The sequence below is a fragment of the Parus major genome, chromosome 1, assembly GCF_001522545.3.
Source record: "Parus major isolate Abel chromosome 1, Parus_major1.1, whole genome shotgun sequence".
NCBI lineage: Eukaryota > Metazoa > Chordata > Aves > Passeriformes > Paridae > Parus > Parus major.
In genome coordinates, this window is record NC_031768.1 from 40,663,803 (window position 1) to 40,681,377 (window position 17,575).

A 17,575-nucleotide genomic window follows, 5' to 3' on the forward strand; every position below is an offset into this window, starting at 1 on the left:
GAATCACAAACTTTGTTTAATGTTGTCCTCTAACATAAATACCCTTGATATATTTGTGACAGAATGAAGAAACAATCCCATTGTACACACACATACACACATATATAAATATATATATAAAGCATGTTCTAATTCTATTCCTCTTTCCTGCTGAACTTGTTTGGACGCTCATCTGGCAGTGCTGATCTGCACTGTTCACATCAACAAAGAAACTGCAGATGCTGTAAACACACAGTGAGATTGTTCTAGAGTTCAGCTCTACAAATATTTGGGTTCAGGACTGTAGAATCACGAACACAGCATAAATATAATAAAAATGGAGCACTTTATCAAAGGCCACAAGCAATTTCCCCATACTCAAGGTACCAGCTCTGCCAGGTCTGCAATGATAGAGACAAAAATGGGAAAAGATTCCTATTTCCAGTGGCTTTTTCTGGATGAGGTGGGTTGTAAGATTCTCCTGGAGTTAGTTATTTACAGGACTGTGTCTCGGAGCACCACGCACACGTGAGTCCCATGCCATTCTGTGTACAGTGTGGCTGCCAAATTTAGATCTTTCTTTAGATCTTGCAGAAGAAGAACATCTTCTTATTTCTACATTTCTGGCCTGGTCGAAATAAAAGGATTTCACATTTGAGTCGTGCTGTGTTCACACCCCAACCTGTAATCAAAAGTCTGAACATTGTAAAAAAGGCATAGGACAAAAATCCTCCACAGCTGCCAAATTCATAAACACAAGAGCTGTTCCAACAAAGTAATTTTTTAAACATTTCATAAAAATTAAATTAAGAAATGTTATTCGTTACCCCCTGGAGTAAGATTTCACGGCGTGTTATTATATTCTGAAGTAGTTACCACTTTGTTACTGATCCGGCTTGGTGAAACAGCACTCCAGCCTTGATTCCCTGGGCTTAGGTAACCGAGCAGTGAGTGGAAACCTGCGAGTCCTCTATTCAGTTTGGTAAACACGGTCTTGTCTGTCACTTCTCATTGTTCCTCTTCAAAGTACAGTCGCCACCTTATCTGGCAACAGCTTTCCCGAAGAGTGCTGCTCATGTGAAATAATCTTTCACCACCGAGGCCAGCATTTCCCTAACACAAGAAGAAACATTTATCTTGCTGTTAATGGTTAATTAATTTTGAAAATGTATATTACAACACAATAAAAAAAAAAGAAAAAAAAAGCCAGGCCGGACAAAGGAGCAAAATGTCTCTTCCTCAAATTGACTCCTATTTAGTTCTTCCAATGTCATCCAAAACACAGATAACTTTTCTTTCATGAATTGTTCTCCTGAATGATTTATACATGTTGTGTTATCTGAAGCCCTTTCCAGATCCCCTGTGGTTTCAGCCAGCCATCAGCTGCATAATTGTTAATTTTAACACTATAAAAGGTTCTGATGCCGAGGAGATAAAGCGTCGGAGGAAGAATTAATTGAAATGTATCTTCCAATCACACTGGTTCCCTACTTCCAGTTCCACAAAAATTATACATTGGATTTGAGGTTAAAATAAATTTACATTTGTGCTACCCATAAAGCTTTTGGACTAGTAGAAAATAGATAAGTTAATTGTTTCTAAAACCCATAAAGGGTTTATCCTGAGAATAATTCAGGGCAGTCTCCTGTTCATAGCCCACAGCACCGTGAGCAGACGGAGAGGGGATTCTTCCCAAGCTACTGCAGACATAATTGGTCAGGAGACATGTGACAGGAGTCTTTTACAACAGCAGGTGATAGACTGACAGAAAAGGAGCTCAAGCTCCACCAATATTTAATCTGGATATTAAACACTCTATGCTTCCCAGAGCTACTAATACTTTTTTTTTTCCTCCAGTGTTTACTCTGCCTGTACGCTTCATGTGAAGTATTATAGAGTAAAGCTACCAGGTTTTGATTCTTTCATTTCAATTTTTATCATAAATATATAGAAAATGTGCAAAATGAGTTTAAAGGGCTGTTTGGAGGAATATAGTTGGGGCATATTAATTCAGACATCATGGGATCCACATTTAATTTACAGTTAGATAACTGCAAAAGGCAATCCTCATTTAACTGAGGCCCCGAAAACAGGCAGTATCTCTGCTGAGCCTTTGTTTAAACATTATCACTATTATCAAATGTCTTTTGCCAGATTTTTTAGAAATGGGCTGAAATGTATATTTTCTGGGTGCAGAGGAGAGTAAAAATCAACAACAAGGTCTGAAGCTTTGCTTCTTCATCTTCTGTGCAGCTATATCAGAACACCAGCTTCCCACCTGTAAAAACCCCAGCTCAGACCTCCACAGGGAAAAAAAACTGAGGAGGTTTCATCTCAGAATCCAGCAAATATTTGTCCACACAATAAAACACTGCATTTCTGCCGTAAGGAGGTACAGTGTGAAAACATCAACAGTCTGAGATGAAGGGGGACTTGGAGAAGCTGAGAGGGAAAGCTTGTACAGCACCTGCCCACACTGTACTTGGATTTAGTCCATTTCTTGAGTCCTACTTTCACAAATACCAAATTCAACGACTACAGTGTAAGAAAAGACCGTTATTAGAATCTGCTTTATGCTAAAGTATTCAGTATTATCACTTGAAGAACATTTTATTGCTGAGTAAAATACTCAGCATTTTCCCTAACTATTAGGTCTCTCACAGGAAATAACAGCATGTTTGTTATTTCAAGTCACAGAGCAAATGCAAGGATTATACATCTTATATTTTAGGACACAAAGACACAGCACTCCAAAGCAAACAAAGATGCCAACTGAGCTGAGAACATATTTAGATATTACACAGTATATTGTATTAAGAATGTAAGAGTGCCATCAAAAGCTCTCCTCAGCTAAGCTCAAATATGGCAAATGGGGCCAGAAATGGACACATTTTCGTCATTATGATTCATGGAAAATAATTCCCATTTCTCAACAATCCATGTCTCTAATTGCATTTTCTGTATAAGCTGAAAGTAGGTAGGTAGAACTGTAGGCAGAATCACAACGCAGCAACAGAGCACCAATGATTTTCTAAGCCTGGGATACTGGGTATTTAATTTTGCTTTTAAATCCATACTGTGGTGGGCACTTACGCACACAATAGAAAAGGAGACATGTCCCAATCAGTTTATAAGATAGTATGAAGAAAATGTGTAATAGAGCTACCAGATAGATATAAATAGAATAATACAAAGAAATCTAATCTACTGCAAAGCTATAATTCAATCCTTCTGCAACACAAGTGCAAAGCTAAACAGGCTTATGAATAGCACAAAAATCCATATAGCCAAAATTGTATAGCCTATGTCATCAAATCAAAAACCTTGAATTATTGCTTATCATTGCTATTTCATTTTAATAAAGGAAAAAAATCTAATGACTATGTCAAGAAATAAGCATTATTAAATTATAATTTTGTACTGAGCACATATGAGGAATGATAAGATTTACATGCTCCCTTTCTACTCTCCCTTTCTCCTCCCTTCTTATCCCTTCTATTTTTTTCTCTGTATGTTTATGCATTCATGTTAGAGGCAGGGAAAAATGAATATTGAACATGGGAGGCAAATTCCAGTCTGGCTTATATCTTGTGCAATTCTCCTGATTTCAGTAGGGATTCATCTCATATCTTTTGACCTGAACACTTAATTTAAGTTCAGCGTCTTGTGATATTTTTTTTCCTTTAGAAAGAGAAATTTCCTATTCAGATCTCTCTGATAAATACTATTTATTTACAAAGTCTTTATGAATCAGCTCACCGAGATCAGGAAGATTCAAGCATTCAGCTCAAAGACTTCCTTTCTTCTTTTTTCTATTGGCCACAGTCAATATACATATTTTGTATATGCTCTACCTAATTTTTCTGTATTTATTCTTGTAGGGCTTTTCCTCCCCTCTTCCACACACACAGAGACACACATACACGTTCTGTTCCATTAAAAAAACACCAGTCAGCTAAACCCCTCTGCTACACCCTTCAACCTGAGCAGCCCATGTGGGTACCATGGGTTAGAACAGTGACATATGCTCTTGTTTGGGGAGAAGGTCGCTCTTATTTCATAAAGCAGATTAACTGTTCCTTACAGCTGCATTAAAGGAAGGCAGTGGGTATGCCCATAGCTTCAATGACATTTCACCCAACCCACAACACAAGGAATGTAACTCAGAATAGGATATAGCCTAAGATGCCAGAGACAAGTGCCATCAGAGACGTAGAACAAGTATTTTTACGTAACTGACATAGTATATGACAATTTGGAGAACTAAACATGATTCAGTGTTAAGTGAAGGCCATCATCTGCAAACAGCTCTGGAGAGATCATTGATGGGAATGTTACTGACTGTGCTCTGTCTCTCTGGAGTGGCTGATCAGGTGCTCTCTAGCTCAGGCCCTTGCACCAGCCATTGCTCCATAGCTGGTGCAAGAAAGAGGCCCTGGGACAATTACTGTGTTGAGCCACACCTGGGAGAGCCAGGAAGGACAGCTGTAACTTCAATCAGGAGTAAATATCTGAGCTTTGTCTAACTGGGGACAAGTGAGAAAAGCACCTTGAATTATTTGGGGCTATAAGATGAATGTACATAAACTACTTTGCATTAACCCCTCATGTGCATGCCCTCTTTCATTTTCTAGAAGTAACTCCTGTGGTGTTTCACATTGAAGGTGAAGGATTAAACATCAATGAAATCAAGTCATTACACTTGAACACGTGTGCAAGTTTCAAAAACCTCAACTTTGTACCTTTGTACCAGGGTTTTTCCTATTTTTCTAATTCTTTTAAAGATTGTATTCAAGATCAAAGCAATTTCTTCATGGACACAAATATGCATTATGGACAGGTTTATCTTGTTGAGGTGGAGAACTTATTTTAATAGTCTGTCCGTGGAAGCTAATGGTTCCAGTTCAGTTTTTGGGTGTCGCTGATAAAGATTGTAGTGCAGCTTACGTATCTATGCTTCTTAAATTTGTTGTCATTTTTATTGAGGCAAATGATCTTGGCACACTATTTGTGGTTTCATCAATGACAGAGACAATGAGACAAATTGTTGACAAAGATAAACAAATGTGGTGCCAGGGATTTCTCCACAGAAATTTCCCAGCTCAGCCAGGATCTGGTCGAATTAGTCGGACACACAGGCTATTAATGAAACTCAATTATTAAGATATATGAAGTTATAGGAATTTTCCTGCAATGGGTTTCAGTTCTGTGGATGTGTGTTCCTCTCTGCTGTGCCTTTTTAATTCTGGAAAGTGTTTAGGAGAGTCAGGAGGAGCCAGATGCTCGGAAATGCTCACGGGTCAGATGACTTTGAAGGGCCTTGAGGAGCTCATGGGGAGGGAGGTGTGGTAAGCTGCATGTCACGAGTTTGGGTGTGACTACAATGTGACTCGGAGCTTTGGAGACGTGTTTGTGAGGAAGGTGAAGAATCACATTAGGGGAGCTGCAACCGCCATGCTCCCAGCTGTTCCAGCATATCTAGTGTCAAAATGAACCAGCCAGAGACTTATGAGTTGGCAAGTGCGAGCAGTGAGGGAAAGGAGTCTCCCTGGACCTTTTACCTGTGCTACCACTGCCTCTGCTGGCTAGTGATCCTACTGCAGTGGAACCTCTCCTGACAGTCAGCTGGGTGAGAGAAACTCTGGTTAGGACTGGGATGGCTGAAGAAGTCATAAATGGATTTTGCTTCTTTGTTTCCAGAGGTAAAAGGAAAGTTTTAGGCTCCATTCATACCTTGTTGATGCTCCAGGCCAGATCCCGCTGACTGACAAAGCCTGTTAGAGGCTGCTCTGTAATGGCCTTAGACATTGATAATTACTGATAAATCAGCTTCAAACGTCTTTCTTCAGTTCTTCATTGTCATAAGTAAACATAGTATACAAACAAACTGCCAGTAGAGACAGATCTATGCCAAGTCCTGATTTTTAAATACAGTTTGTTGGCTGCAGAGCAAAAGAAGAATGGCTCTCTTCCTCCCACCGTGTGGCAGCTCTGAAACTGTGATCACCAGGGCTGCTGAGGGTGGCAAGCAGCTTCGAGAGCTGGTGGCAATGGTGTTTCTATCTCAAAGGAGAACTTAACTTCATAGTAATTTTTATTTCAAACCAGAATTACCCTCTCTAAGAGAGTAAATGGGGTGCTTTCCTTGTGTGAATTTTCAGCAACCAGCACGTAGGATGAGGTTTCACAAGTAAGTTATGCTGATCTCAGACTCTGCTGCTGCTGCTATGGAAGACCCCATGTTTCTCTCTGCATTCACTCTTCCACTGCCACTCATTTATCAGTGTCAGCAATCAGATGTGTGTTTGTGTGACTGGTGAAAGCTAGTGTTTTTTTTCTGTGACGGTTGTTTTTCGGCTGGATCAGTCCACATCAGACCACAGCTTTGGGTGCTGGTACAGTGGAGGAGAGGGGTTCTGGAAGGAAGGCTCCAGGAGTATGTGTCTTCAAACTATAGCATGGATATCCTTCTGAAATGTACTAAATCCTTTTCTAGCAGTGGTGTTTGTTTTAAAAATGAGTGTCCAGTTTCGGTCGTGGCGCTGCTCTGTCTAGACACTGGCCTTCCCTTTGGAAGGAGCTTGGAAACACTGGCAGTGACATTGCATGGCATTGCAGTGTGTCTTGTATGAGCTATCCCTACACTCCATCAGAGACCTCACTGGTGCAGAGTTTTGCTGTCAAGTTCAGTGAGGGGCTTGTCTGGAGGGCTTATGTTCAGATAGGTATTGGACTGAGTTCTAGGCCCAGTAGGAAATACTAATTTTAGCAGGTGTGTTGAGTGCAATTGTTCCTGGTTAACTCAGGGACAGCTGCTCTCTTTGAACCCAAGAGCCTGGAGAGATACTGTCTAAAATTTCTATGGGTAGGTTGGAGGCAGGCCCATTCAGTGAGGCATTCCTGCTGATATCACTTTGAAATTCACTTTGTTATTTACCTCCTCTTCTATCTGCCAGGACTGAGATTTGTTGGCCCCTGCATAACTCAGCAAGGCTTGTTTTTGCAGGTTTTTTCTGGATGAAAAGAAGAAGCAATAGTAGAGTGCCATGGAAAAGTCCTGGCTGTGAGGTTTGAGATGAGACAGGGAAATGGGACTAACGCCTGTCCCAAAGTTTTGTCTAACCTGTGAATTTTGTCCATCCAGCCATAGACTGGGACCAACTCTGTATTTGAATTAGACCAATTTAAATAAATAATCATTAAAAGAACAACAATCACCTGAGCTCTGATTCCCAACTGATGTAGAAATGAGTTTGTTATCTACACAGAACTATCTGGTTGGGTTGTTTGTGTCAGCTGAATATAATACCTGCAAGTTCACACCCAGCTATTTACATCTCTATGTTAGGATCCAGGAGCATGTAAACTAGAGAGAAATCATGTTGAAATTAACTGTGCTTAGATTTCTTACCAGAGAAAACAGAGAGTAAGATACACAGATAGGAAAAGTGAAATTTTCTTGTATAATGTTATCTCTAAATAACCCTAAAGATCAAGTACCCACTGAATTATTTCTGATTTGATGTTGGAATAATCACAATGAGCACAAATACACTAAGAATAAACTTTGAGTGTGTTTTTTATTGTTAGACTTTTCATATCCCAGATTCCCCATCATGTTCAGTCCTGTGTAGATAGTTATAGTAATGATCTTTTATTAACTTGGCTGAAATAACTGCCATGACTCTCAATGATGACATTAGTGCTTAGGTATTTGTATGTCTAAGCACTTACATAAGTAATCATATCACAATGTCAAATTATCATACTTATTATTTTGCAAATGCTACAACTGCCACCTCCTGTTAAACACAAAAAGAAAAAGAAAGAGCAAAAGAAAAAGAAAAATGTCAGAGTGCCTGAAGGATTCCTCCCAGTTTTAATTTATTGTTTTGTTTTAAACTCTGTGCTGTGAGCCAAAATAAACTCATTGCACCTACACTTTGAGGTGAAACTCTCCTGTTAAACTCATCTCTGCCTATAAGATCAAAACATCCATAAGCACAGCTCTGTCTGAGGGAAACATACATACAGCAGGGAGGCAGGAAGGGTTACACTTTTCTGAAGGCAAAGGATATTATACTTTCAGTCTTTCCAGCAATGGTAGGAACTGAATGTTCAACAGTCTCCTTGTCATTAGGGTAAGCAGTCATGCCATTGTGCAGGGAGAGAGGAAAAGGGGCTGGCAACAAAGTAGTTTAATGAACTGGATTTTTACCTGGGAAGGCTTGAATTTAACTTTAATTTAGTGAAGTCATGAAAGACTCAGTTTGGGCAGTTTACTGCCTGCCTCCAGTGAGCCTGGGAGGCAGTTCAGGGCAGCCCATAAGCTTAAGCAGGCCTTCAGTTTTTGTATTTACTATGTCCAAGATCTCTGGGGTTTTTTTACAGCAAACAAGTAAACTATTTCTTCTTTTCTGTCTACCTCTCATGCACATAGCACTTGGGGGAAAAAATTGCAGTAATCTTATTCTAGAAAATCCCAGTATTAATACTGATGGATTGTATGAACATGGTTTATGTTTTACCTGCCAATATGATAACCAGGAGAAAAAAAGGAGAGCAGTTTCTCTTTTTCCATTAGACAACAGGAACAATTTTCTTCTTCTTAGCTGGCTGGGGTCACACCTTGTTTGTGATTTTATGAACTATGTTTTAAAGTATGGCTCTTCTGAACTATAGCAGCTTTATTGACATTTTTAACAGGGTCATTATTTCAAATGAAGCAAGAGAAAGCACACAGTGTTTGTTGCTCAGATACAAGTACTGCTATTGTTTTGTAGGACAGCAATATTATCAATTCTAACAGGTACACCTGCAACATTTTTATAGGATCACAGCAAAAGAAGATTTTTCATTAATTCTTTTTTTTTTTTCCTGGCATTTAACAACTTTGTTAAATTACTTTGCAAAATAAGGGCTTAACACATGCTTTAAGAAAAGTTCTTTAGGTGAAAAGAAGAGGTAGAATATCTTGTGGTTAAGATATTGAACTATAGAATGATTTGTGTTGGAAGGGGGCTTAAAGCAGATCTAGTTCCAATTCCACTGCCATGAGCAAGAATGCCACCCACTCGGTCAGGGCCCCAAAGACACGCTTCTGGTGTCTCTATGATATGGCAAAAGAAAGATATGGCACTCCTGACCCAATTCAACAAAAGACCATGGCAAGGCCATCCACAAGATCTCATTTTAGGTCTCATCATCTCAGGAGCAAGTCCTTGCGAGGTAAGATACACCACAGTACATCATCTATGTCACTGGAACTGCCAATCATCCCATATTCTTACAGTGCTTCTGACATGGTTCATACATTTTTTTTTCCCCTGAAGGATATTTTTCGGTTACTTTCCTTCTTTTATCCCTAGGCTGCCATGAACATAGGCAGTTAGCACTGAGTATGGTCACACACCAGCTTACTTCACGGGAACTTGTTCAGGTAACTCCTAGTGCAGCAGGACTGGCCTTCATTTGGAAAATGGAGTAAAGACACAGATGAATCCAAGAAAATGGAACTTTATATAGTCTTTGTTCTAACCATTGTTTAACCACCCTACTTGGAAAACAGTTGAAGCATTAAGAAACTGGAGGGGGTGAACAAGAAACAATACAACAATCTGTTTCTATCATAAGGAATAAATGTGCTTTGGGCTGATTCCATTCAGAGTGTACAGATATTTTCAAGGAATTTGGGGCATAAAATCCCATTGAATCTCCTTGAGGGAATTAAAATCAATGGAACTTAGGCACTCTCATACTTTGAAAGATCTGCACTTAATTCTTCTTGTGTCTTTTAGAAGTTCCAAGTCTGAATTATTTACTTTCTGGGCAAATAAGTACTTTTTGGCATGACCTTCTTCATACTCTATAAACAACATCTGATAATATGTAAGAGAAAGTTGACAAGAGAACTGAAAACCAAAAGAACTTCTTCTGGAAATTTTGATTTTATTTTACCCACTGAAATGAAAAGGAAACTCCAGGAAGGCTGCAAAACTTTTTTCTCTTTTAAAGTCCATTGCTTTTTGTATGTTCTGCTCTCTTATTCTTTCTACAGAATCAGTAAAAAAAGTCAGATTCTTCAGTAACACTAACAAAACCCACCTTTCTCTTTTATATCACTGATAATAAGCATCCTCACATGGGAGAATATTATGTAAGAAATTAAAATGTCTGTAAAGGATTACAAACTTCCCTCCATATTATCAGCAAAGATACTCTAAACAAATTTTATACACCAAGAGTCAAATTTGTCACTGATTTGGCACACCATTGGCAGCTTTTTGCCAATGCTATCGATCAGCGATGACCTTTCCTTTTTTCGTGAGATCCAAATGACATTGACATTGCATTGACATTTCATATAAAGGATAATAAATGATAAAACTATTATAAAATATTCTAATTATGGATCTAGAGAATGCAGTTGGAGGGAAAACTCATACAGAAATGATGCAGAAAATTTACTTTCAGCGGAGATTTGAAACACAATGGAAAGGTGATAAAGTGGGGGATGGAAACAGGACTTCCCACTGACAGTGATAAAATTGTGCTAAGAAAGAGAAGGCCAGAACCTGCTAAACCACATAGTAAAACAGAACATTTCTTCAGTGTGTCAGTGGGAGACATGCTCACATATGATCATTTTGGCAATGCTCATTTAGGGGAGGAGCAGTGCTGCTCATCACATGTGTGGGTAGGAGAAGAACAGCGAGTTTGCAGGCTGTGAACCAGCAGGATGTGTGGGCTCTGAAGAGTGGAAAAACTACATGAAGAACTAAGTTAAGACTGATTCTTCCCATGTCAAATATCCATACAAAGAGAGGCAGAAGAAAACTCCTGTCTTAGGGCTTTGTCACTCTTGGTGAATTATTCTCACCTGTTTTAACATCCCTTATCCTTCTCTAGGCAGAGGCAGGCTCTGCATATCTATACTCACTATTTGAAGCTTGTTTTTTTTTTCCAGGATTTAACTGGAATTCATATCTTAAGCTCATTACCTCTTGTTTATCTCCACAAACACGATTTAATCCTCTCATTTTTGCATTTAATTTTTATACCCTTAAAGACCAGTTCCTTCTCCTCTCCAGCTTAAGTAACAACGTTGCTTACAATCATCACTTGTGTATCAGTGCATGTAGCACATTTTTAGACCTTTATCAGACTTGCTGTATTCTGTCCACTGACTCCACATTTTTTTAAGTCTAGCACTGCATACTATACTCCATCAGAAGCCTTCATGATGCTGACAAAATAAGAAATCTGAGTCTGTCAGATCAGTTGTAGCAGTAGTAGTGTATTTGCTTAGTAGCAGATGATTATACACACCTGACAAGTGTTTATAGAGACAAGTTATTAAAAAATCATAGATTACTTTTTAAAATGAGAGAAAAATCTAAATTTGGAGATAAAAAAATAGTCTAACAATTATTATTATTGAAACTGCACACTTAAATGAGGAAAATAAAATAAAAAATAAATATTGAGGCAATGTTTACCACTATAAGATTCAACCATTCAACTGACTTTGGAAAATTAGAATAGTTTCCATTCAATGTCCATTTTTGTGAGGACGATGTAATGCCTAGCAAAATCCCAAAAGCTGTGTTAAGGATGCCAGCCAGGCAACCACAAACTCACTGGTCCTTGGGTTTTGACTATCTATGCCTCTGGTGGCAGAACACCCACAAAGTGGAGCTACTCCTTGCCAGTGGAACACTCATGCAGAGGCAGAAGTGCCTTTTCTATCCTCCACCAAAAAAAGTCATTCTGAAGCACCTAAAATAAGTAGATGCAAAAAGAGAAATGGTCAATGGTCACCTGTCTGAATCAAGAACACTAAACAGAATCTATTTTGTGCTACTGATGTCTAGCTGATTTAGGTTGAGCTGGAATCTTTGCAGACCACACTCTGCAAATGAATGAGAGCAGATGAAGAGAACCTGGTGACTAAGTCTCACTCGAAACTGCTCCTCAATGGAAACCAAAGCATGATGAGTGAACACAGTGAAGAGATTTGCTTGGAAAGCTGTGGCACCATTGATCTGAGCTAAGAATGCAGGTGCAGGTACTAATGTAGGTGGTGTGTAGGGGTAGGCATCCTCTGTGTTTAACTTGTCTGATCATTACAACTGGCTTGGGACCATTAACTTTGAACTTTCCTGAGTGATATTCTGATCCCTCCTAACAAATAGTATGCAGAAACTGCCCATTCTTACAAACCAATAAACAAGACACTGACCATAAAGAAATAAAGGCCATGAGTTTAAACCCAAGGAGATATAGATTCTTTCCATTATGGGCCTCCATTCCCTAGTTGTTTGTAGTTAATTAAAAAGTCATTATAATCAGAAAAAAACAGCAAAGATTTATGCTTAACTCTTCTTCAGAGGGGAATGGACCAAATTCTGATCTTCTTTCTAGCCTCCTTGGGTACACTTACAAATCTTGAAATGCCCATCAAAGGTTTCCAAACAACAATCTTATCCAGTGACATACAAGACTTTGTCTTCAAAATTGCACAGATGTTTTTGTGATCTGTCTAGCACCCATGACGAGCAAAGCAACCTTTTGTGTTTTACAGTTATGAATCAATCTGCTGGACACCCTAAGAAGTGAAGCAAGATTATTGTTGTCACTGTAAAATTTTGATGGAATTTAAATGTAAAAGTCTTCAGAGGTTATATATGTAAAGAAGCTTGTAGTAGAAAACACCAAAAATCAAGGCTTGCCTCTCCTAAAAGGGAGCTATAAAATTATACAAGGCAGTGACACCACAATGATAAGGTCCATTTATTTGGAAAAAGAAAGCATGAGTACTGCTCAGCCTTTGAAGAAAATTTTTAGGCAACTGCGTAAACATGGAAACCTAGACTCTAGGAACAGCAGTCTCTATCCATATGAGCTCTGATTTCATCATATGAAGCAGGGAAAGTTTACACATCAGTAGTACTTGATGAGCTTTCAGTAGTCCCTCGTGCTGGAAAGCTATTTAGCTGCCTTTTCTGGAACATCTAAGCCTGTCCAGGAACTCTGCTGGGAGACTAATTCTCACCTTCACTTCCCCAGACAGGGACTAGCATGTAACCACACAACATCATCTTTTTTTTTTCTTTTTTTTTTCTTTTTTTTTTTCCTTTTTTTTTTTCTTTTTTTCCAAAGGAAGCCAAGACTTCCTTGGCTGTGGTTCTGATCATTCTTCCCAGGCAGCTAACAGGATTAAGAAGCAGCAAAAAATTGACTCATTAAAGTACATTAAAATAGCTTGCCTTACAAATGGAGTGCATACAGATTAGATTAACATTATGTAGGTCTCTTAGCAAGTTGGAATTGGCTGAATTTTAAAGTTTTCTTTACTTCTAAGAGTAGTAAGGATCCCATCACCACCTTCTGATCAGAACTGCTATTAATTGTTGTGTGAGATCTAGGTCTGGTATTCCTGCAAGAGCAACCCCAGTGTCCAGAAGCACAGAGACATAGATTGGGCTTTGCTTTTAAAATAATATACATTAAGTCACAACCCTTACTGAAATCATAACATTTAGTTTTCAAAAAAGTACAGGACCTCTCTACGCTTCCCAAATGAGTAAAAACTTTGTTAATTCTCTTCTAACTTAAAATAGCAAACCCAATGAACCGATGTTTTTATTATAAAAAGTTTACTCTCCAGCTGAGCAATTGAGTGCCAAGTTCCATCCAGAATCACACTTTCACAGCCAAATTAGAAACTATAAACTTAGAAACCAGTGTTTTATGATAGAATCCTTTGCCAGGCACTTCACTAGAGCTTGGGCTACCAGCTGCTCTAATAATAAGCGAATGTTATTGAAAAATAATAATACCGAGCATTTGGAAGCACTCTGTAAAAGCAAATGAATGAGTTTAGCGTATCATGCACTATAAAGAGCTCACGGGGTAAAACTCGCTTTCTTGCTACAGGTGTACTGGATTTCACAAGAGGAAAAAGACTTAGGAGTGCTCACAAACCTGCCAAGCTTCATACAAGCAGAATGATCAGCCTGCCAACCTGTTGGCGTGCTTAAGATTCCAGCCAGCCCAGCAACTTCGGACAGCTGCGAGTGAGGTGGAATCTGTGACTGATACCCTACACGAAGAAAAATGTCAGCTTTCAAAGTTTTTGGATGGAAACGCTTCGGTGCACAAAGGGAGCCGTGAAAACGCGATGTGGCTCTGCTAATGCAGGGGAGTGCTGGGGCTGCCGAGCCCGAGAATCAGCTTTTCAATGGGGAGGCACGGCGAGGCGGAGATCGCTATCGGGATAACCACTGTTCTTCAACTTCTTTTTATCTCTTTGATTCGCTACCTGATTGTTAGGCTCAAATAAAAATTAAGAGGAAATGAGCATGCTTCCTTGAAACTCACTTCAAACTCAGCTTTAAAAAACACGAGAGATTAGATGTTTGGTAAGAATGTGAAAAATCGGACAGTATTTGGAGTGGGGTGTAGTTACTGTAAGCAAGCTGGCAGAATTAACACACAAGTTATCGGGAAGATAGTCTAACCCCCCCCCCCTTTAGTATTTTTTAAAGCGCTCTCATCTTGTTGGATGGAGTGTGGCACTGCATTCTGGAAAGCCTTGTTTAGCCTCCGTATGATAATGCATCTGCTCGGGTTTTTGCTTCCCCCCACAATCACCCCTCCCCTCCACCTCCCTCCGGTAGCAGAAGCAAAGATCGCGCCCTTGAATTTGCATGCGTCAGGAATTGACAGGTCAAAAGCAAGTAAATCACATTATACACGACTGTATTGTTATTGTATCGATAACAACACATTATCAGAACAATTAGCACACTCGCACAACTACGCGGAGATCACAGCAGCCGTTTAACAAAAATCCAGATAAGTAACTAAACTCCGATAAAGCCTTCCCTTTTTGTGTTTGGGGATTTGAAGGCTCTCCGAGAGAGTGCCTGTGCCTCTGCGTTTGTGTGTGTGTGTGTGTGTGTGAGTGTGCGAGGGATGTGCAGGCAGCCGCTCCGCACCGCGGCCGCGGAAATGCCCGCGGGGAGAGCAGCCTCCTCCCCGCGCCGCGCCCGCCTCGAACCGGGGCAGACCTGGGACCCTCCGGTCGTTCCTAACACCAGCCCAACCTTGCTCCAAGCGGAACTGATAAGAGTTTCCATCACTTGGAACTGTCTTCAAAGCAGATTACCAGGGAAAGGCAGGCCCCCTGTAACTACCAGCATCGCTGAAATAACCACGGGTGGTTGTTTTAGTAGTCAGTGGTTGCCGCAAACCTTAGGTGAGGGGAGGGGGAAAGCTCTTTTGAAAAGGAGACCTTCGAATAAAGTATTTAATTTGCGATTAGAAAAACAGGCTTGAGCCAGCACTGAGCCATTCATAGATTTCAGCCTGTGAACGAGTCGTGTACAATAATTTATGACCAATAAATTCTATTACCGTTTGCATTATTTGGTGGACTGAACGCAATCAAAAACACGTGCAGATGACGTAATGAGTTTGCAAATGATGACATTTTTGGAATGCAGTCCATGAGCTGAGGCATCTTCTCTACTGAGAGTTATGCAAATGCTTCTTTTTAAGACCAATTTACCTGTCCTGTCTGTTAGGACAACCTGCGAGTTGGTGGTTGTGCTGTTCTCAGACAAATGGTGACCCTAGGAACCTCCCCGAGCCCCGTGCCGACACCCGTGGCCCTTCCCCGCGTGGTTTCCGTGGAGCCTGCTCCCTGCACCCTGCTTTGCCATTCGCAGAGCCAGAGCAGCAGCCCTGGTGCGGCAGTACCCACGGAGTGACCAGGGGTCGTGGTGGGGACACTCATCTGTGTAGGAGCTGTCACACAGGGGTTCACCCATGTGCCCGCCTTGAGTGCTTCACGCGGTTCTGTCGCGACACCGGGCCATCGCCATCCTCTACACCGCACCCTGCTCTCGCACCGACGGGTTCGGGTCACAGGGAGAGGGAGTGCGGTCGCGAGAGAAGCAGCGTGGGAAGGAAGAGCGGGGAAGGAGCCTCGCTGGAACCGAGCCCGCTCTGCTCCCCAGGGCCGCTGGCGGGAGCGGGGCCGGGAGCCTTCGGGAGCCGGGGGTGCCACTGGTGGTGGCATCAGTGAGTCGCTGCTGCTTGTCCCTCCCCGCTCTCCCTCTCCGCCCCGATCACACTCCAGTAGATGTTACTGATTCTCACCCTGCTCATGTCTGCGGCCGGGAGTGTATGAACCGTGCTCTTGCCTTCCCCCGAGCTGACTTTATCCGGGCGCAATCCCGCCGGCACGGTGCGAAGGGAATGGATCAAGCCGGCATCCGATCTGTGCAGAGAGAGACAGGGGATGAGTCCTTAAATGTCAAACACAACAACGCTACATGTGATCGAGAGATGTAGGAAAGAGTTTCCCTAGACAAACAGAGGGGGGTGGTTTACGCGGTTGAAAATACTGTCTGTTCATCCCAAAAGGGGAATGCGCCGGCCGATGTGGTGATAACCTGATCTCCAGGGCAGAGTTACCTGCGCCGGGATTAGCCCCTCTTGGTGGGGACCCACTTTCGAGAAACCCCATTTCCCCACCAACCGTGTACACCAGCCAGCGCCGGTAGATATCTTAATCTCTCCGTTTTGACAACCGACGGGTACTTTTTTTTTTTTTTTTTTCCACGGCTAATTGGATTGTAGGAGGTCAAGCGTTGGCAAGGTGGCTTCGGAGATTGAGAGAATTACGTTTAAGTAGTAGTACATGGGTCGTAAAGCACGAAAAGAGAGAAGACGAAGTTTACAGAGGAGCTGCTCGGTATTTTACAGGGCACAGTGGCCGTAACAGGCTGCCGCGGGACCGGGCGGTCTCACCGTCGGGGAAAGCGCCGGGAACCACCCTCCGGTGGAAGGTCGGCGCTCGGACTCTCTCCAAACATCCCGCCAGCGAAGCAGCTGCGGGTGATGGTGGCGGGCAGAGGTGCTGTGCGGCGGCAAGGAAGGTGCGAAGCCCAGCGGCTGGAGCGCGGCTGGAGCGGGGGACAAAGACCGGCCGGAGGATGGAACAGGCTCCGCAGAGAGGAACCCGGACGAGACGGCAGCGGGCGGCGTGACAAAGGAATCCCGGAGGCGAGCGGACATCACTCCCCCCGCCACCCCGCGCGATGTCCCAGACGGCGGCCGGACCCTGAGGCGCGTCCGGCGGGGATGCGGTACTGGTCCCGGAGGGGCTGCGACCCCAGGCGTGCACCGCACTCGAGAAGCCCGGTTCCGACTTTTCCTTAAAAGGACGGCGGAGCCGTCCGGGCAAAGCCTAGCCTGATGCCAGCACGGGAAGAGTTAATGGTTTATTGGAGTCGGCGCTTCCACATACCACAGGGGTAAGTCAAAACCGACCCGCCGAAGCACAAACAAGGCGAGCAAGTTCACCCTGACTGACAGGAGGTGAAGAACACGGTCGGACAACTCGGGCTGGGGGCACTGTGAAGCGGCATCCCGAACGGCCAGGAAAAGACGCGTAATTTTTTGGGGGGGATATCCGCTGCCCGCACCCAGGGATGCTCTCCCGGGCGGCAGCCTCTCGCCTCCGGCAGCACCGGCCCCGAGCAGGGAAAACCCCAAACAACCCAAAACACTCCGCATGCGCGGC